The 19,125-nt window shown below is 43.1% G+C and overlaps 1 pseudogene; it reads right to left on the reverse strand.

The window, feature by feature from the left end:
* Positions 1–348: 348 nt before the first annotated feature.
* The window catches only part of LOC139274019 (uncharacterized), a 29,199-nt pseudogene continuing 10,422 nt past the window's right edge, over positions 349–19,125 (reverse strand).

Consider the following 19,125-nt stretch of genomic DNA (forward strand, 5'->3'; position numbering starts at 1 on the left):
GGTTGAGTGAGAGATATAAACATTACCACAGTATTCAGGATATGAGACCAGTGAATTAGCATTTGGAAACAATGGGATGATTCTTGAGTGCAAGATGCAGTGTGAGAGAAGAGTGTGCCGGCTGGAGCATGAGACCACAATAAGGCAAGGATGTGAATAGCAGATACAACAGTCAGGTGGATGTGAGGGAACTGACTCCACGGGATGTCCTAGTTAGCTAGAAGTAGCTGCTACAGTTCTGCTGGAAGATTTATTAATCATAGATTCTCCTGGCAACCCAGAGTTAGAAATCTCATCGTGTTATTATCTCAAGGCAGGCACTTTCCAAGGTTCTACCGCTGGTCAGTTTTAGCTCAGTTCCTGTTCAGTGATGCACTGACAGAGGTACATCTCATAGAGCTCTGCCTGCACCAACGAAAGGAAAGTTTCCATTTTAATAAAGGAAATTCAAGAATTATTAAATCAAACACTGGAATGTCTGTTGAATTAATTGTTGCGAGAAAGACATGCACATATACAAGGTAAATACATGGCCAATAAATGGCAAATGTTGAATGTAGATATAAAAAATAAGATATATAAACTTTTATAATCAGAGAGAGAACAGGAAGACAGGGGAAATTCACCTTTTTCTCAACCGCAACACGTTGGACATAGTCACGGTTTGCCACTAGTTCCTTTTTCTCCTTCCACGATAGAATAGTTTTGGTGCTGAAAAAGGAGGCAGAAATTCAGCACAATCCAGGATACCATGTGTGGATGAGCAATTTCTTCATCTCCTCAGTCACAATCTAGCATTATTTAACATCTGGCAAACTGTACCTGCAGAAATCGTCCTCCATGATTAAATGCCTACGCCTCCACTGATGATTATCTCGATCAAACTCTCTCCCTCTCTCTCTCTCTCTCTCTCTCTCTCTCTCTCTCTCTCATGCTCGCTGTACCTCTCTTCTCTCTATTTCTAATTCGCTCTCTCTCTATTTTCCCTGTTGCTCACTTGGTCTCCTCGCTCTCTTTTTCTGTATCTCATTCTTCTCTCTCTCTCTACTTCGTTATATCTCTTCCCCATTTCGCCTATATTTCTCTGTAAGCCCCCTCTCTCAATTTCTGTCTATCCTTTTCTCTGTTTGTTCGCTTACATCTCGCTTTCTATTTGTTGATGACTTTGTCACTTTCTGATATTACCTATCTTCGCTTATCTGTTACTGCTTCTCTCCCTATATCTGACTCTTTCTTTCTCCCTCGACCTCTCCCTTTATCTCTCTCTCCCGCTGTTTTGGTTGCTCTGCAACTTCCGCTGTCAGATAAATATTTACCTCGAGTAGCACTTTGAAAGAACAACGAAACGAACATGAATCCGATGAGCATAATCAGAGTCAGAAGGTAACTGTGTCCATTTAACCAGTTCCAGGTTGCCGATATGCACCATTAGCCAGAAGAGAAGTGGCACATTCAGCAGGCCCTTAATACAGGTAGAGTAAAACTCTCACGTTGCAATCTTTATAATTTACATTTCGGTTAGGTACAGAGTAAGTCTCCCTCTACACTGTCCCATTAAAAACTCCAGGTCAGGTACTGCACGGGTTAGATACAGAGTAATGCTCCCTCTACAATGTACCTTATCTGGTTGTGTCTGATGGGACAGTGTAGAGGGAGGTTTACTCTGTATCTAACCCGATTGGGATTACAGTGACGTGACTCCAGGATGATCAGGGCTGGAAACCCAACATCCAAGGGTATTCAACATTCAGGAGGATAGAATAAAAGGAAAAGGACCTGGGGTAGCATTGCTGGTTAAAGAGAAGATTAATGCAATAGTTAGGAAGGACATTAGCTTGGATGATGTGGAATCTATATGGGTAGAGCTGCAGAACACCAAAGGGCAAAAAACGTGAGTGGGAGTTGTGCACAGACTTCCAAACAGTAGTAGTGATGTTTGGGAGGGCATCAAACAAGAAATTAGGGGTGCATGCAATAAAGGTGCAGCAGTTATCATGGGTGACGTTAATATGCATATAGATTGGGCTAACCAAACTGGAAGCAATACGGTGGAGGAGGACTTCCAAGAGTGCATAAGGGATGGTTTTCTAGACCAATATGTTGAGGAACCAACTAGGGGGGAGGCCATCTTAGACTGGATGTTGTGTAATGAGAGAGGATTAATTAGCAATCTCGCAGTGCGAGGACCCTTGGGGAAGAGTGACAATAATATGGTGGAATTCTGCATTAGGATGGAGAATGAAAGAGTTAATTCAGAGACCATGGTCCAAAACTTAAAGAAGGGTAAATTTGAAGGTATGAGGCGTGAATTGGCTGGGATAGATTGGCAAATGAAACTTCCGGGGTTGACAGTGGATGGGCAATGGCAGACATTTAGAGACCGCATGGATGAACTACAACAATTGTACATCCCTTTCTGGCATAAAAATAATAAAGGGAAGGTGCCTCAACCGTGGCTATCAAGGAAAATCAGGGATAGTATTAAAGCCAAGGAAATGCATATAAATTGGCCAGAAATAGCAGCGAACCCGGGGACTGGGAGAAATTTAGAACTCAGCAGAGGAGAACGAAGGGTTTGATTAGGGCAGGGAAAATAGAATATGATAGGAAGCTTGCAGGGAACATTAAGGCGGAGTGCAAAAGCTTCAATAGATATGTAAAGAGAAAAAAGCTTTGTAAAGAAAAACGTAGATCCCCTGCAGTCAGAATCAGGGGAATCACAAAGGGGAACAAAAAAATGGCAGTCTTCAATAAGGTGGACACAAACAACCTTCCGGATATAAAATGGGTCAGAGGGTGAGTAAGAAGGCGGAACTGACGGAAATCGTTATTAGTCGGGAAATTGTTTGGGGAAATTGATGGGATTGAAAGCCGATTAATCCCAAGGGCTTGATGGACTGCATCTCAGAGTACTTAAGGAGGTGGCCTTGGAAATAGTGGATGCATTGGCAGTCATTCAAAAATTCCGTAGACTATTGATCAGTTCCTACGAAGTGGAGGGTAGCCAATGTAACCCCACCTTTTAAAAAAGGAGAGAGATAGAAAACAGGGAATTATAGACCGGTCAGCCAGACATCGGTAGTGGGTAAAATGATCGAATCAATTATTAAAGATATCATAGCAGCGCATTTGGAAAGAGATGACATGATAGGTCCAAGTCAGCATGGATCTGTGAAAGAGAAATCATGCTTGACAAATCTTCTGGAATTTTTTTGAGGATGATTCCAGTAGAGTGGACACGGGAGAACGAGTTGATGTAGTGTATTAGGAATTTCAGAATGCTTTCGACAAGGTCCCACACAAGAGATTAATGTGCAAAGTTAAAGCACATCGGATTGGGGGTAGTGTGCTGATGTGGATTGAGAACTGGTTGGCAGACAGGAAGCAAATAGTAGGAGTAAATGGGTACGTTTTAGAATGGGAGGCAGTGACTTGTGGGGTACCACAACTTTCTGTGCTGGGGCCTCAGATGTTTACATTGTACATTAATTATTTAGACGAGGGGATTAAATGTAGTATCTCCTAATTTGTGGATGACACTAAGTTGGGTGGCAGTGTGAGCTGCGAGAAGGACGCTATGAGGCTGCAGAGTGACTTGGATAGGTTAGTTGAGTGGGCAAATGCATGGCAGATCAAGTATAATGTGGATAAATGTGAGGTTATCCACTTTGGTGGTAAAAAACAGAGAGACAGATTTTATCTGAATGGTGACAGATTAGGAAAAGGCGGGGGTGCAACGAGACCTGGGTGTCATGGTACATCAGTATTGAAGGTTGGCATGCAGGTACAGCAGGCGGTTAAGAAAGCAACTGGCATGTTGGCCTTCATAGCGAGGGGATTTGACTAGAGGGGCAGGGAGGTGTTACCACAATTGTACAGGGCCTTGGTGAGGTCACGCCTGGAGTATTGTGTACAGTTGTGTTCTCCTAACTTGAGGAAGGACATTCTTGCTATTGAGGCAGGGCAGCGAAGGTTCACCAGACTGATTCCCGGGATGGCGGGACTGACATATCAAGTAACAATGAATCAACTGGGCTTGTATTCACTGGAGTTCAAAAGAATGAGAGGGGATCTCATAGAAACGTTTAAAATTCTGACGGTTTTAGACAGGTTAGATGCAGGAAGAATGTTCCCAATGTTGGGGAAGTGTAGATCCAGGAGTCACAGTCTAAGGATAATGGATAAGACATTTAGGACCGAGATGAGGAGAAACTTCTTCACCCAGAAAGTGGTGAACCTGTGGAATTCTCTACCACAGAAAGTTGTTGAGGCCAATTCACTAAATATATTCAAAAGGGAGTTCGATATAGTCCTTACTGCTAGGGCGATCAAGGGGTATGGCGAGAAAGCAGGAATGGGGTACTGAAGTTGCATGTTCAGCCATGAACTCATTGAATGGCAGTGCAGGCTCCAAGGGCCGAATGGCCTACTGCTGCACCAATTTTCTATGTTTCTACGTGTCTAACCTCGTGCTGTACCTGCGCTGGGTGTGTTTGATGGGACAGTGCAGAGGGAGTTTTACTCTGCATCTAACCCGATCTATACCTGACCTGGGAGTGTTTGCTGGCAGCGGCAGGTCGGGGCCATAAAAGAAGCGACGAGCAGCGGCCTGGAGCAACGTGGCGGCCCTGGAGCAGCATGGCAGCATTCCATTGCAACATACAGCGGAAGCTGGTGCAGGATGGCGATAGCAGAAAAGAGGGCGACTGGATTGGACGTCATCAAGGTCCAGGTTGATGATTGGAGCGATAGCGGGTGCGGCGAGGTTGTGATAAACGAGCGGCAAGAGATCATGGAGCTACCTGATCAGGCCCGGGTGAGGCGTCAGTTTTGGTGCCAGAAGAGGCGAGGGCCCTGGGAAAGCACGGGCCAGCCCCCACTGCGATATGTGTGCACAAAGTCCGTGCAGCATAGATGGTCTCCAGCCATCTTGGCCAATCCTTGCCACTGGACCAATCCCTAGCTCTGTCAAGCCGTGTGGTGGCTGGTGTGCACCAGCCACCACACGTTACAAATTCCATGCACAGGCATCTTGCACCCTTCAGGATGCAGTTCGGGATATGGAATAGGACCTTCATTGAAACATCTGCGAACTTATCCCTTTTTGTTGTGGAAGAAAGTCATCCTCGTTATGAGGAACCACCTGTGATGATGATGATGAATTCACATTTATGTTAAGAGGTTATCACGGTCCGTGGCAGGTCAGGTTGAGATTCCCTTAATAAGATCAAGTGCTGGCCCTTGTTGCAAGACAAGGCCTTTTCGTTCTTGAACATCTGAGAAGAGGAAAACAAAAGCAAACCAAGTGAAGCGGACATCCAAAACATTGATTTCCAATCTTAGTTTGCAAGATTTTAATTTACCGAAGAATTGGGACAACCTCGTTATCTCTCAGAAATATATTAAGTTCTTAACGTCCATCACCTCATTCTGTGCCCAGAGAAATTGCCAGCATCTTATGTACCAAAGGAAGGCTAAGAGCTGAAAAATTCCAGCTACATCGACCACAAATTACCATCAGGTTAGGTACAGTAGGTGCTTGACACACAGTAAACCTCCCAGTACACTATCCCATTAAACACGCATAGGGCAGGTACAACACGGATTAGATAAAAATAAATTTCCCTCTGTACTGATCCATTGAATATTTGCAGAGCAGATATGGCACAGATCAGTTACAGTCCAGAACTCACACTGCAATATCCCATCAAACACTGGCATCAACTACCATAAGGTTGGATACAATAAGGATTAGATAAAGCATGCATCAGATACAGATTTAAGCTCCATCCACACTGTACCATCAAACACTCCCAGGGCAGGTACACCACGGGTTAACTCAAGAGAAAGGCCCACTCTGCACTGTACCATCAAACATTCCCATGGCGGGTACAGTATGCGTCAGATACAGAGTGAAACGCCCTTCACAATTCCCAATCAAACACCCACATCAACTATAAAGATGTTAAGTACAGTATGGGTTAGATAAAATATGCGTCAGATACAGAGTAAAGCTTCACCTATAATGTGCCATTAAGGACTCTCACGGTCGGTAAAGCACAGGTTAGATACAGATTTCAGCTTTCGCTACGCTGTCCCATTAAAACTCCCAGGGCAGGTACAGCAGGGGTTAGATACAGAGTAAAACGCTTTGTATACTGTTCCATCAAACGCTCTTAGGTTTGGTGCAATACGCTATTGGTGCACAGTAAATCTCCCTCTGCATTTTCTCCTCACACACTCACGGGGCAGGTGCAGATCGGGATCTTGAACAATGCTCCATTTATGCAGTCCAAGCAAACATATAGACGCGACACACTGGCAAATATTCATTGTTTAGACTCAGGTTAATAAGAGCGTGCCATACCGCCCAGATCTGCGAAATGTGGGCCAAGTCCTCTCCCATTACATCGGCGAGGGTTTCGCTTGGTGTGCTGAAAATGAGGAAACTTGTCAGCAATGAAAGTGGTGCCAGGTATGTCAAGGAGCTGAAGAACATACGCTTGATCCAGGCTCTCCTGTTCTTAGATGCCTGTTCACTGAAATGAAAGCGAGAATCACCATCTTAAGTAATTGGTGGAAAACAGCTTCCAAAAGTCCACCAAATCACTGAAATAGTGAAAACTTGGAACCGCATGACACCAGAATTTAACAACAGTGATCTGAAACTACAGCATTTCTTAATATATGAGTTCCGCTCTCAGTACCAAACATTCACCTCAAATAGCCTCTATGGCCGTAATTTTACCATTGGGGTGGTGATCATTGATGGTGTTCAATGAGCGAGATCCATTATCGGCCCCGTTCGATTTTCCTTGCCATTGGGAGTAATTCTGACCATGTGATAGTGTAAAACGGATAATAGCGAATCGATAGCCGGTTTTCTATCTCTCCTGATGAACTTCATGGAAAGGAAAGTCTCGTGAGGTGTACACGGCATGTCAAACCGATTTAATCTGTGTTACACTATTGCCTAAAGTTGAAATGGTTACCTTTCTGATGCGCCCCTTTCTCCCAATATGTGGTGGTCACTGTTTTCAGGTTGCTCTCCTACTCTCAATGCAGTTATTTACACCACTCAAATACCCCGAACAAACCAACTGATGCATATTTCCTTGTTGAATTGAAACATTCTGATCTTACTTGCCCGATCTCGTCTAAAATGTGTTCTCCACTCTGCTCACGCACATTATTCATGTCCATTGTTTGATTGATAAATTCTCCCAATATGAGTAAGCTTTTGTTCTTATATTATCTCTTTGATCTGGCTAGGGTTCTTCCCTCTACCGCACAATTCTAGTGTTCTGTTATGTACACCGAGAATTGTACCATGGTCCCTCCAAGTCCATAAGGCTGTCCATGTGAATCCTGTCTCATTGCATCGCTCGGGATCGCACTATTTTCTAGCGCTGTAACTGATTCCATCATTAATACTGCTACTCCAGCACCTTTTACTGCCCCTTTCCCTCATCAAAAACAGCAACAACGTGCTTTTATAAAACGCCTTTAACCAAGTCAAATGTCCCAAGGCGCTTCAAAGGAGAGTACTCAGATACAAAATCATACCAAGCCAAAGAAGGTCAAAAGCTTTGTAAAAGAGGTAGGTTTTAAGGTTTGCGTTATAGGAAAAGAGATGCGAAGAGGCAGAGAGGTTTGGGAAGGGAATTCCAGTGTTTACATCGAAACATAGAAATATAGAAAATAGGTGCAGGAGTCGGCCATTCGGCCCTTAGAGCTGCACCGCCATTCAATGAGTTCATGGCTGAAAATGCAACTTCAGTACCCCACTCCTGCTTTCTCGCCATACCACTTGATCCCCCTGGTAGTAAGGACTGCATCTAACTCCTTTTTGAATATATTCAGTGAATTGGCCTCAACAACTTTCTGTGGTAGAGAATTCCACAGGTTCACCACTCTCTGGGTGAAGAAGTTTCTCCTCATCTCGGTCCTAAATGGTTTACCCCTTATCCTTAGACTGTGACCCCTGGTTCTGAACTGCCCAACATTGGGAACATTTTTCCTGCATCTAACCTGTCTAACCCCGTCAGAATTTTAAACGTTTCTATGAGATCCCCTCTCATTCTTCTGAACTCCAGTGAATACAAGCCCAGTTGATCCAGTGTTAATTGATATGTCAGTCCCGCCATCCCGGAAATCAGTCTGGTGAACCTTCGCTGCACTCCTTCAATAGCAAGAATGTCATTCATCAAGTTAGGAGACCAAAACTGTACACAATACTCCAGGTGTGGCCTCACCAAGGCCCTGTACAACTGTAGTAACACCTCCCTGCCCCTCTACTCAAATCCCCTCGCTATGAAGGCCAACATGCCATTTGCTTTCTTAACCACCTATTGTACCTGCATGCCAACCTTCAATGACTGATGTACCATGACACCCAGGTCTCGTTGCATCTCCCCTTTTCCTAATCTGTCACCATTCAGATATTAGCCTGTCTCTGTTTCTACCACCAAAGTGGATAACCTCACATTTATCCACATTATACTTGATCTACCATGCATTTTCCCACTCACCTAACCGATCCAAGTCACTCTGCAGCCTCATAACATCCTCCTCGCAGGTCACACTGCCACCCAACTTAGTGTCATCCGCAAATTAGGTGATACTACATTTAATCCCCTCGTCTAAATCATTAATGTACAATGTAAACAGCTGGGGCCCCAGCACAGAACCTTGTGGTACCCCACAAGTCACTGCCTCCCATTCTGAAAAGTACCCATTTACTCCTACTATTTGCTTCCTGTCTGCCAACCAGTTCTCAATCCACATTAGCACACTACCCCCAATATCATGTGCTTTAACTTTGCACATTAATCTCTTGTGTGGGACCTAGTCGAAAACCTTTTGAAAGTCCAAATACACCACATCAACTTGTTCTCCCTTGTCCACTCTACTGGAAAAATCCTCAAAGAATTCCAGAAGATTTGTCAAGCATGATTTCCCTTTCACAAATCCATGCTGACTTGGACCTATCATGTCACCTCTTTGCAAATGCGCTGCTCTGACATCCTTAATAATTGATTTCATCATTTTACCCACTATCGATGTCAGGCTGACTGGTCTATAATTCCCAGTTTTATCTCTCCCTCCTTTTTTTAAAAGTGGGGTTATAGAGGCTACCCTCCACTCCATAGGAACTGATCCAGGGTCTATGGAATGTTGGAAAATGACTGTCAATGCATCCGCTATTTCCAGGGCCACCTACCATATGTACTCTGTGATGCAGGCCCTGAGGAATTATCGGCCTTCAATCCCATCAACCTCCCCAACACAATTTCCCGACTAATAAGGATTTCCCTCAGTTCCTCCTTCTTACTAGATCCTCTGACCCCTTTTATATCCGGAAGGTTGTTTTTGTCCTCCTTAGTGAATACCGAACCAAAGTTCTTATTTAATTGGTCTGCCCTTTCTTTGTTCCCCGTTATGACTTCCCCTGATTTTGACTGCAGGCGACCTACGTTTGTCTTTACTAACCTTTTTCTCTTTGCATTTCTATAGAAGCTTTTGCAGTCCGTCTCAATGTTCCCTGCAAGCTTCTTCTCCTACTGTATTTTCCCTGCCCTAATCAAACCCTTTGTCCTCCTCTGCTGAGTTCCACATTTCTCCCAGTCCCCGGGTTCGCTGCTATTTCTGGCCAATTTGTATGCCACTTCCTTGGCTTTAATACTATCCCTGATTTCCCTTGATAGCCACGGTTGAGCCACCTTCCCTTTTTTATTTTTACGCCAGACAGGGATGTACAATTGTCGTAGTTCATCCATGCGGTCTCTAAATGTCTGCCATTTCCCATCCACTGCCAACCCCTTAAGTATCATTCGCCAATCTATCCTAGCCAATTCATGCCTCATACCTTCAAAGTTACCCTTCTTTAAGTTCTGGACTAGGGTCTCTGAATTAACTGTTCAATCTCCATCCTAATGTAGAATTCCACCATATTATGGTCACTCTTACTCAAGTGGCCTCGCACCACGAGATTGCTAATTAATCCTCTCTCATTACACAACACCCAGTCTAAGATGGCCTCCCCCCTAGTTTGTTCTTCGACATATTGGTCTCGAAAACCATCCCTTATGCACTCCAGGAATTCCTCCTCCACCGTATTGCTTCCAGTTTGTTTAGCCCAATATATATGCATATTAAAGTCACCCATGATAACTGCTGCACCTTTATTGCATGCACCCCTAATTTCCTGTTTGATACCCTCCCAAACATCACTACTACTGTTTGGAAGTCTGTACAAAACTCCCACTAACGTTTTTTGCCCTTTGGTGTTCTGCAGCTCTCCCCATATAGATTCCACATCATCCAAGCTAATGTCCTTCCTAACTATTGCACTAATCTTCTCTTTAACCAGCAATGCTACCCCACCTCCTTTTCCTTTTATCCTATCCTTCCTGAATGTTGAATACCCTTGGATGTTGAGTTCCCGGCCCTATCATCCTGGAGCCACGTCTCTGTAATCCCAATCACATCATATCTGTTAACATCTATTTGCACAGTTAATTCATCCACCTTATTACGGATATTCCTTGCATTAAGACACAAAGCCTTCAGGCTTGTTTTTTTTAACATCCTTTGTTCTTTTCGAATTATGATGTAGTGTGACCCTTTTTGTTTCTTGCTTTTTTTTTACACGGCCTTCCACTATTGCTTTTTACCTTTCTACCATCTGTTTCTGACTCCATAGTACTTCGCCCTGTCTTACTGCATAGGTTCCCATCCCCCTGCCATATTAGTTTAAACTCTCCCGAACTGCAGCTGCAGGCACCGCTGTCAATGTTGGGATGAAGGAAGTGGAGCATGTACAAGAGGGCAGAGTTGGAGGAATGCAGAGTTTTCAGAGGGATGTGGGACTGGAGAAAGTTACAGATAAGGATTAGCGAGGTGGTGGACTGATTGTAACAGGCGGATGAGAATTTTGAAATCGCAATTTTGCTGGATAAGGGTAAAATGTAGGTACGTGCTCACAGGGGTGATTGGTGAACACGAATTGATGCAATTTAGGATAGGGGCAGCAGAGAATGCCATTAACTCGACATTATGGAGCGTGAAAGAAGGGATGCCGGCCAGGAGAGCATTGGAATAGCCGAGTCCATTCTGGAGGTAACAATAGCATGGATGAGGATTTCAGCAGCATATTGGCAGAGGCAGGGTCGAAACTTTGAACATTGAAGTATAAATTGCCATCGGAGGCTTACGCCTCCAATCTACAAAACAATTCGGACACTACCTCCTGGCATCCAGGCTCCAAATAGATGCAGCCTCGGACCTCCAGGCTGATGGCAGCATAAAGGCCCATGGGATGCAGGCGGTTCGGATGTATCTCTGGTATCACATGGGCCCAGTCCTCCAATGGCATAGGAGGATTCCATTGCAATAACTTTCAAAGGGCATCCCCCGATGATATGTATGGAGTCCCCAAATTATGAAACAATTTACAGAATTTTAACAATTATAAACGTACTGAATTGCAATATTCGGCATAACTTCATTCACTGCTTCAACTTCAATAAAAAATTTACATTTTGATAAATAATTTTAAACATCTTAACTCGGGCCAATATTTGTATAAATTGTTTAAAGTATATGTGTATAATTTTGGTTTTATAAATGGTTTATTTCAGCATTATATATACTCTTACGCTGATAAAAGCAAGGCCTACGCCTGCTTTTATCAGATATAAGAATTGCATGGGCAATTGCTTGGCAGTTGTTGGGCAAATACTCATTTTTCAGGCGGTTCATAAGTGCGTGCAGAAATCCAGAAGTTGCTGAGCCTTTCAAATGGATTATGATGACATACTTAGAGTATGCGGACACGGAGACTGCAATTTCAGTGCCAATAATTTGGCAAGCCAATCCAAATCTAGGAAATGTTCCCGTTACAGTTATGTCCTATTTATTCATAACTATTATAGCTTCTTATTTTGTTTTCTTTCAACTTTGTTTTGAATGTCTTGTACATCCACCCTGACTCCCGTTTCTGTGTGCTTCGTGCTTCAATACTCTTCCATGGATTCAAGGATCTCAGTTCACTTTGGATAAGATGGGTCATCTGATTTCTGTTCTTGCTCCTAACTCCACGATTCTATCTCATGTGCCTTGATAGTTCAAAATAACTTTTGTGAACTACCCCGTTAACTTGAACGTTTCGATGAGATCACACAAAAGTGTGATAATTGCTGTAAGAATAAGTCTAATTTTCCTATCTAAATATTCCTGATAAAGTAATAGCAACAACTTTGATTTATATAGAGCTTTTAAGCTGTGAAACATCAAAACGAGCTTTACTATAGCGTTATCAAACAAAATTTCACACCGAGACACATAAGGAGATGTTAGGGAAGGTGACCAATAGCTTGGTCAAAGAGTTAGGTTTTAAGGAGCCTCTTAAATGAGGAAAGAGCGGTCGCGAGGTGATAAGGCTTAGAGAGGTAATTCCAGAGCTTAGGCCCTCGGCAGCTGAAAGCACGGCCACCATTGGTGGAGCGATTAAAATCGGGGATACGCAAGAGGCAGAAACGCAGAAAATAATATAGAGACCAGTGTTCTTGCCCTGACATCCTCTTCAATTATAATACTTTTTCTGTTAGCATTTCTCACAATGTTGTTTATTCCCATCCTTGTTTTCCCAGTCTTACCGCATCTGTCCTGAACACAGCACACACTAAAACCTCACCTGCTCTCCTTGAGCTCATACCTGGTTGTGCGGATGATCATCTTGCAGTCGTTCTGCAGTTGGTTCAGTGTGTTCTGAACTGTCTGGTTTATCGTCTTTTCTATTGTCGTGCACACCTCTTGGATCTGATTCATGCAACGTGTTAGCTGCCAGTCTAAAAGACACAAACAGACAGAGGAACCTACCAGCTAATAAATTAGAGGCATCTCATTCTGAAGGACACACTGTTTATTCTATTACTCATATCGATAATTAACTGATCCTTCTGCGACCTCCTTACCTGCTGGCTGCATTTAGCTGATAATTCGTGGCATTGATTCCTATACTAACTCAATGGAGATAATTTTACCAGTCACACAACTGTGCTGATAACTGCGTAACTCTTGATGCTCCAATTGAACTGCCGTGAATCTATATTTACTGCATGTCTCTGTAATCTGTCCAAAATTTCAAGATTCTTAGTTCGAATGTATAACTTAACATTTTGTCGATGTGTTTTATGCTCGCTGCCCGTAGTCCTCCCAGGGGCCAAATAACTCATACAGATAAGCAGAATTTAAAATCTTCATCGTTTTAAAGCCTTCAATATTATCTCCACCGAACTAACATTTCTCTTACGATATTCAGCTCAATTTATGGAGCCTATCTCAAAAGCAAAGAGCCCTAAGAATGAGTATTGCTTTGATCGCTCTCCATCATACCTTCTAAAGGGCCTCGATATCGATCACCATCTGTGCCTTCCCAAATGGGCTGCAATATTCCAATTGAAACCATGTCAAAACTCGTTATAGTGTTCTTAGTATATACTGTACTATTGCAGTAATACAACATAAATCTCGATTTACCTTACCAATTTCCTTGTAACACTGCTGGTGGACAATCAATGATTTATTGGTTGTGCCACCACGTTTCCTCCCTGCATATCAGCCTTTAACAGGTACCGCTACGTTGTGAGCACAATCTTGTAATTTCCCATACGGAAATGCATCACCCTACACTTATCCAAATTGGAGAATATCTGCGACGCTGGGACCCATTCACTAAATCGGCCTTAATTCAACCCAATACTAACCTCTCCACTAGCAACACAATGCGACTGCTGTATGTAGAGTCTACAGGATGAACTTCAGCAACTCTCTGAAGTTACTTCGACAAAATGTTTCACTCCTCTGCGAACTTGACTCTAAAAAAAATAAGAGCCGCAACGTACCGGGAGCACCAACACCTCCAAATCACTCTCCATGCTACACATCACCGTCACAGCAATATATATCACCATTGCTTTACTGGATTGGGTCAATTTCATGAAATTCCACCCCTGACGTCACCAGAGGGCACCAGCGTCACAAGGACGTCAGTGATTCTAAAAGAATGCCCGCCACCATCTCAAGGCAATATGTGAAGGGAAATAAAAGTTATTTATCCAGAACCACCCATATGTCTCGAACAACTAAAGGGGAAATTATTTCAAGTCCCAACTTCCACGCAGAATTTTGTGATATGGGAGTGTGTTAACATTCCATACTCTCAATCAAATTACTTATGAATTTGGTTAACAGCAGTCACCCAACGCACTGCACTGCAGCACTGAAATTGTGACCTGCCTTCAGTTGGATCAACCCCATTGATGAATGCCATTTGCCTGCGCGGTTGATACTAGTTCCTTATCCACCATGCACATTGGAAACCACATGTGCAGCCTCAATAGAGCATTGTTTTGTATATTTCTGATTAATATTGAGGAAACCACGGCCCTATCTTGTTGGAATGTGGGATGTAGATGTTCGGAATATCAAAGCCACATTTGTTGAGCCTAGGTCTCTTGCACACCTCTTGCACTATCTGCATCATCATTCTCTGAGGAAGAATACAGACATATTCCAATGTAAATCTGAGCACAAATCTTGAACAAACAACATCCAATCAGAAGAAAATAGTTCCTATTGTTTTGCAGCTTATAAAATCTTCAGAATGTGCGAAAGCACTTCACAATTCATCAACTGCAGAATTGCAGTCACCGTGATTGTCAGGCAAACGAGGTGGCAAATTTGCGTACGGCAACATAGAGATAAATGACCACTTAAGCTGTATTATAGTGACGTTCATTAAGGAATGAATATTCTCCAACATCACTACCTTCTTCAAATAGTGTCAGCGGATTTCTTACGTTCACGTGAGCAGGCAGACAAGGATTCAGTTTAACTTCTCGTCCAAAAGACAGGACCTCCCACAGTGCAGTTCTCATCCACGTCGCAACAGTGACTTCACTCCAAAAGTATATCATTGGTTGCAAAGTGCTTTGAAACGTCCGGCAGTCGTGAAAGGCGCTATATAAATGCAAGTCCTTCTTTTCATCTGATCCCAGAGCTCTGTTACTATGCGTGTTAATCATGTCACTCCACGGATGCTGCTGTTGCAATCAATCTAGTTCTGGTGCACAATCAAGTTGATGCACAGTTAGCCCCATGGGTTGAAAAGTCTATCAAAACATTACATTATGTATATTAGGATTTGAAAGCTTGCTCGATTACCATGCAAACCATTTCAACGCTAGATTCAACTCACGTTGTTAGTTATTGCAACAGGCAGTTATTGGCAAGTGTTAATCATTTTATTATCTATGGCCGATTCAAAACGTTATGCATGATACATCACCGGTGTACGAAACCTAATTTCAGTTGTCACATTTCCCGTATAAATCTTGTTCCTCTTGTCACTTTCTATGTCTAAGTTAATACTGGAAACCCCATAACCACCTTTAATCCTGTCGCACCACTGGTGGCGCTGTAACATCTCAGGTTCATGTCTTTACACTCCTGAGTTTTTCCAGTAAAGAAAGTCCAAGAAGCTTCAAAAAATCAATTTCCAAATTGCAGTAAGGCTTGCTGCTTAGTTATAAGTAAGAATATCAAATCAATGAATTATATCCAAATAAGGACACTGCGTATGACTTCAAAATGGAGAACCAACTGCCGCTACACAATTAATGATTTGGTGGGATTTTTTAAAAGCATAATTCTCTCATTCAAAGGGAACACCTTAATTTATGTGTGGCAGGATAGAATAAACGTGCTGTTTATACAGAGTTTCATTGTATGTATATATTCCACATCGCATCTGCCTTTTATTAATTGGTTGCAATTTTTAGTGAGCACCATGATCACATCACCGAATTTGGAAATCCATTCACGTAGTAGACTCCCAGCTGCAACAAAACTAACTCTGTCTGTATCTGTCTGTCACTCTCATTACAGCTTCATCAGCTTTGCTTATGTAGAACTTCAGTTTATCGACGTATTTTTCGTTCTTCCACCACATTCAGGGTTCGTTTACGCAGGGCCTTGCCCATCGGGGCAAAAAGATCGGCCTGCTCACCTGAAGACTGAAAATGAGTTGATAATTACACTGAAAGGGTGGTAAGTGCACTGAAAGGTGTCGAACTGAAGCATATGATGGTACAAACCTCCGTTCATAAGCTCTGCTGTTTTATCTACTCTCAGCCAGGCTGCACTGAACGATGCAACTTTCCTGAATGGGCCCTGGGTCAACGATTGACTCCCGTAGCTGATCTCTGAGCATTGACTCCATGCACGTGCAGGTAAGGGGAGGGGAATGAATGAGCTCGGTTGTATCAGACTGCCGCAATGAAAAGCCAGCCCACACGCAGTGTCTTGGCTGAAATGCGGAGAGTAACTACTCACATCAGGTACCAGAGGCCATCCCACGCCCGTGAATCAGAACCTGGCAAGAGTAATACTCAGAATGGAGAAAGCATTAAAAAAAGGAAACAAAGATGGCTCCCTTGATGAAGTGGATGGCAATGAAGTGGCCATGGTACTGGCGTTAGAAACCAGAGGTTGTTCATTGGAATACAACCATGGTAAGTTGTGAAACTGAATGAAATAATTTGGTAGTAGATAAATTACCTTGGAAGCTGCTGGATTATTGTAGCAAACATTCACTACCATCCCTTCAGAGAAGGCAACCTGCCATGCCTACCCGGCCTTGACTGCACGTGGCTCCAGTCCCATACTATGGGATAAGACAGGCTCCACTGTGCTCCAGTACACTCTGTGTCACCAACCCATCGCACTTATTAATTGGAGATGAGAGGAAGACTGTCACTGGTGGGCGGCATTCATCCTACGTCGTTTCAGAATATTGCAAGCTCACCACCGGGTGAGCAATCCGCAGGCCGTTTATTGGCGATTGGTATTGGTTCTACCCTACTATATGTTAATTCCTCAGCAGATGAGTACTACGGGCAGCGAGTCTGATCACAAATCAGGCGAATTGAAATCCTACCGTATGGATCTTCAAACCTGAAATCATGAAATGTGATACTGCCAAAACACGCTTACCAAGCTCATTTAAATTTCCATCCTCAGTCTTCCACATCCGGTCACATTGAATGTTGGTCGCCCATTACTCCCATCTTCACTGACCTACCTTGTGTTCTAATTCCCTAGACCCGTTAAATTTAAAATCCTCACACTAGCCCATAGTTTTCTCAGCAGCTGTTATCACCCTATTTCTGGAAGCTCCTCCAGTCTTAAGTTAGCCTCCATACACTTCATTTACCATTGCATCCCTTCCCATACATTTCATTTACACTTCGATATTCTTGCATCCCTCCCCGTACATTTCACTTACCCTTCAATACCCTTCATCACTCCCCAAACACTTCATCCCTCCCCATACATTTCACTTACCCTTCCATACCGTTCATCCCTTCCCACATATTTCACTTACCCTTCCATACCCTTCATCCCTTCCCATACATTTCACTTATCCTTCCATAGCCTTCATCCCTTCCTATACATTTCACTTATCCTTCCATACTCTTCATCCCTTCCCGTATATTTCACTTACCCTTCTATACCCTTCATCTCTTCCCATACATTTCACTTATCCTTCCATAGCCTTCATCCCTTCCTATACATTTCATGTACCTTCCATACTCTTCTTCCCTCCCCATATATTTCACTTATCCTTCTATACCCTTCATCTCTCCCCATATATTTCACTTACCCTTTCACACCCTTCATCCTTTCCCATACATTTCACTTACACTTCGCTGCCCTTCATCCCTTCCTATATATTTCACTTACCTTTCGATATCCTTCATCTCTCCCCATATATTTCACTTACCCTTTCACACCCTTCTTCCCTCCCCATACATTTCACTTACCCTTCCATACCCTTCATCCCTCCCCATATATTTCACTTACACTTCCATACCCTTCATCCCTCCCATATATATTTCACTTACCCATCCATACCCTTCATCCCTTCCCATACATTTCAGTTTCCCGACCATACATTCGCCACTTCCCGTGCATTTCACTTAGACTTCCATACGCTTCACCTCCATTCATACCCTTCACTTTCCATTCCACATTCTTCCAACCCTCTCTTCCCTGTCGTACAACCCCTCCCATAACCCGCGTTTCCAGAGCCATACACCACTTCCCTTTCTGTACACTTCAGCCCTCCCATATCTTTCACTTCTCTCCCATACCTTTTATCACCCTCCGCCATACGTTCCGGTCTCTGAATCTATTTATTCAATCCTTTTCCTCATGCCTATCATCAACTTCTAACGCACTCGCTCGAAAGCCGTCCTTCAACCTCTCTGGCGCTCCAACTTTAATTAACCTATTTAATCCAGTTTGATTTCTTGCCCAGCCAGATAAGCGCTTTATGAACGTCAAACTCATAGATCATATCTCCATCCACAAGCCCAGGTGTATCGATCAATTTCACCAGGTTAAACTTCTTCTATTTGGATGTGCTGATCTGGGTGGCCAGGTAGTCTGCCACGCCTGTGGGAGCACAGAACAAGCAGTGGGCAGAAGCAAATGTTGCTCTGAAATTCCAGGTTGAGCCTCGTGAATAGGACTTTACATTTCATGTCTATGTGTTTGTAATTGCTAAATAGATTGTATTATAATACCCTACATGTGGTTTCTGAGATATATCATATAAATGTATGAAAAACAAAAAATCTTATGTATGTGCGCATTTCTGTCTGCAAATTATTCGCCGAAATCAGTTTTTTTTCAAACCTTCTCATCAGCATTTTCCACATTATAAATTCCTGTGTCCATTTTAAAAGATAGACTGAATGCAGACATTTCGCTCTAATTGCAGCCTTCTCTCAATAGCGGTGCTGTGGTACCTTAGTTGTCTATCTCCCTGCTCATCAACCTTTATGCACAGAAATACATATACTCAATAGAACTCTACTTCTCTGCCTCGTAACTTCTTCTATGTTTGATTCTATGTGCTGGTATTGCATTTGTTTATTTCCAATTTTGTTAATATACCCCCTCATGCAAAATTCTGCTGCTCCTATCTTAACTTGCATTAAAATCCCGTTCTCCCATCAACCCTGTTGTTCCTAACCGACTCTGCCACCCAGTCTG

The sequence above is a fragment of the Pristiophorus japonicus genome, chromosome 9 (genome assembly GCF_044704955.1).
Source record: "Pristiophorus japonicus isolate sPriJap1 chromosome 9, sPriJap1.hap1, whole genome shotgun sequence".
NCBI classification, from domain to species: Eukaryota; Metazoa; Chordata; class Chondrichthyes; family Pristiophoridae; genus Pristiophorus; species Pristiophorus japonicus.